At 38.7% G+C, this 3831-nt stretch overlaps 1 pseudogene; it reads left to right on the forward strand.

The window, feature by feature from the left end:
• The first annotated feature begins 2312 nt into the window (after positions 1 to 2312).
• LOC102821998 lies at positions 2313 to 2690 on the forward strand (annotated as a pseudogene).
• The last annotated feature ends 1141 nt before the right edge of the window (positions 2691 to 3831 follow it).

Below are 3831 nucleotides of genomic sequence, written 5' to 3' on the forward strand. Positions count from 1 at the left end.
ACATGATATCCTTCTCCAGTGACTGGTATACATGCCCTTAATTATGTTGAGGAATTTCCCTTCTATTTCTATTTTGTTGAGAGTTTTTTTTTTTTATCAGAAATGGATGCTGGAATTTGTTAAATGCTTACTTTTGCATCATTTGAAGTGATCATTTATTTCTTTTGCTTTGCTTTATTTATGTGGTAGATTATGTTGTTTTTCTAATATCGACCCATCCTTGCATACCTGGTATGAATCCCACTTGGTAACGATGTATTCTTTCTTGATGTGTTGATATGTTGTTGAATTCTATTAGCTAAGATTTTGTTGAGAATTTTTGCATCAGGTTCAGGGGGAGATATCCGTGTATAATATTCCTTTTTAGTAATTAATATCTTTGCTGGTTTTGGTATGAGAGTTATGCTTTCTTCATAAAATGTATTTGGGAGTTTTCCCATCCTTTCCTATATTATGGAGCTGTTTCATAGACTTGATGTCAGTTCTTCTGTGAATGTCTGGTAGAATTGACAAGTAGGGCAATCTGGCCTGGACCTTTTTTTAATTGAGAGTTTTTTTAACAACTTGATCAATTTCATCTGTTGTTATAGGTCTTATATTTCTAAAATTTGTCCATTTATTTTAGATTTTCAGATTCAATTCGCTGGAGTACAATTCTTCATAGTATTCTGTTATTATCCTATGAATTCCCATTGTTTCTACTCTGACATTATCTATATAATTTCCTATTTGTGTTAGTTGCATCTAATCTTTCTTTTCTTTTGTTAGACTTGTCATAGGCTTGCCAAATTTATTGAATCTTCCAAAAAACCAACTTCTTATCTTGTTGATTCTTTTGTTTTTCTCTTTCATTTATTTTTCCTTTAATCTTTTTATTTATTTTCTTCTAATGGCAGTACACTTACTTTGCTGTTCTTTTTCTAAATGTTGGTTATGTTTTGTTAAGATGGTGATTTGGGTTTTTCTTCTTTCTGAATGTGTGCATTTATTTTTATAAATAAAAATAAATGCATTTGGCACTGCATTTGGTATAGTCTAAAGATTTTGGTATGTTGTATTTTTATTCTCATTGAGTCAAGCAATTTTAAAATTTCATTGCTTAATTTCTTCTATTGCCCAGTAGCTTTTGAGCTTGGTTTCATTCCATTTCCATGCATTTGATATTTTCCCTTAATCATACTGTTGTTGATTTCTAAATTTATAGCATTATTATTTGAAAAGATGTGTTGTCGCATTTGAATGTTTTAAAATTTGTTGAGGATTGCTTTGTGGGGTAAAGAGAGGAAGAAAAGAAAGAAAGAATAAGCAATTAAAAACACTGAAAGGAAAAAAAAACAAAAAACAGGGTAGGTGCTAGAAGCAGAGAGGAGAAATTCTATTTCCCTGACAACCAAGAAACTCATGTGTGTGGGCAACAGATGAGAAGGTGGTACGCCTGGCCCTAGATGGAGTTATGTGCTCTGGGCACCCAATCTAGAAGTAGTTTGTGTGAGGGGATCTGGATCTTTCTGGCCTGTAGGGAAGCTAGATGCAAGAGTTCCAACCAGTCCTGAGCTGGCTGGAATTGGATCTGCAGGTCTGGAACAGGTCTTACCTGAATACAGGCACTGGGTTTGGTATAGACAGCTCCCAACTCACTTTGCTGCAGCTCACAACTGCACTGATCACCACCCTGTGGCTCCAACTGCTCATAGAGTATGAGCTATCCTGGGGATGTACATTTTCTCTGATAAAAAGAGCAGTGTGGGTACAAGAAAAAAATATCATGTTTTCTTTCCACTAGTAAGTGTGGTATTGCCATTGTGCCACCAAGTCATGCTCTGCAGTCAAAGTTGCCCACAAAACAGTTCACGTTGACTATGATGTGCCTAGCCAGGTGGCCCAGATTATCTTTCAGTCTCCTTTTGTTTTTCTGTGTCTTCTCTGTTTCTTTTCCTAGTTAACACTAGTCCAGGGCTGGCTGCATAGGCTTAACACAGGGCTCACCTGGGTCCAGATGCTGGGCTTGCTACAGACAGCACCCAACTCACTTTGATGAGGTTTATGGCTACACAGTTTACCACTGTGCAGCTCTGATGACAGGGAAAGCAGGAGGCTTATTGGGTGTGTACCTGGGCAGAGGCTTGTCATGTCCCTGCTTCCCAGGGGAGTGTTAGGAGCAATTAAAAAATTGCACCTCTATCTCTGCAAGTCATTGGTAGGCCTCTGCACTACCAAGCTGCCATCTTGTCTCTAAAGCTGCTCACAAAAGTTTAAGATGGTGTCTGACATCTTAGCTTGGCTACAGTTGTAGCTGCTCTCCAAGCTTCATGATGCTACCCAAGAACTACAAGAAGAAGATAGATGCCAGAAAGTCAGCCAAGAAAGACAAAGACCCAGTGAAGAACTCTGGGGGCAAGGTCAAAAAGGAGAAGTGGTCCAAAGGGAAAGTCTGGGAGAAGCTCAATAACCTGGTCTTGTTTGACAAAGCCACATATGACAAGCTCTGTAAGAAAGCTCCCAGCTATAAACTTACAACACCGGCTGTTGTCTCTGAGAGACTGAAGATTCAGGCTTCCCTGGCTAAGGCAGCTCTTCAGGAACTGCTTAGCAAAGGACTTATCAAGCTGCTTTCAAAACACAGAGTTCAAATAATTTACACCAGATACCCAAAGGGAGGGGATGCCCCATCTGCAGGTGAAGATGCATAACAGGTCCAACCAACTGGACATTTTGAAAATTAAACTTTATTAAACCAAAAAAAAAGAACAGTTTAAGATGGCCACACTTTGTCTGGTGGGCTGGCACAGGTCATTGTCTGTCTCCTTTTTAAGACACATTTGTTCAGCATCATCTCCTAGTAAGCATTCAGTCCACTTCTCTGTCCCTTCATCTAAAGCTCAGGGTCTCTAAACTGTCATCTGCATCTACTTCATCTGGTTTTCCTCATCTTAGTTACAGAGTGCCTGCGCATCATTTCTGCCTGGCCCATTATCTTGCCACCTCCTCAAAGACTGGTGCCTATTGCAAACTATGTAATTCATGCTATTCACTGTTTTTAAAGAAAAATAAATAGTACATGCTGAGACTCCGTTGATAAAATGCATACATGATGCAGTCTTAGCTTGTTAGAGTGTGCCTACCAGAAGCCTAAAGAATATCAGCATAATAAATAATAACAAAATACTGGAAGTTTCCTTGAGACAAGGATACAAGCTAAGGATGCCCCCATTCAAAGAGGTGGGTCCCTAGTGTGGCACTAGACTGCAAACCACAAAGTCAGTGGTTCAGACTCACCAGCCACTCCTCAGAAATCCTATGCAGGGTCACTATGAGTTGGAACCAACTCAACAGCACTTAGCAACAATAATGTTCTGTGACAGCAACCTCACAAACTAGGTGGAGAAACTGTCAATATATAAAAATCTCTACTTCCATAGACATGAGCCAAAACTAACTAGTAAATGATATCAATAAATTTACTAAGATGTAAAGTATTACTCTCCTATTTAAGTTTTGTAGTCAGAAAATGAGCATGAGCTGGCAAAAGTGTCAACATTAGGATGAGCAGGGTAGGAATTTGGAGCAACCTTAAAAGAAAGGCCTAGAATCTAATATGTCATGATACTCAAAGTTGGAAGCAGAGAAAATTATGACATACATATGTTGATTTATGGAAGTTTTCTGACCCTTTCTTAATTCTATTTAGCTCCAAATAGCTGCTCCAAAAGGTACCACAGTCCTACTGTCCTACACAGCAAAGATCCATGAAATAATTCCTTTTGTGAGTTATAGTCCATGATCTTTTGCCTTCCTCTAAGCAAGATTTCCACCACTCATCTGTCAGTTTGT

The sequence above is a fragment of the Chrysochloris asiatica genome, unplaced genomic scaffold (genome assembly GCF_000296735.1).
Source record: "Chrysochloris asiatica unplaced genomic scaffold, ChrAsi1.0 scaffold00015, whole genome shotgun sequence".
Lineage (NCBI taxonomy): Eukaryota > Metazoa > Chordata > Mammalia > Afrosoricida > Chrysochloridae > Chrysochloris > Chrysochloris asiatica.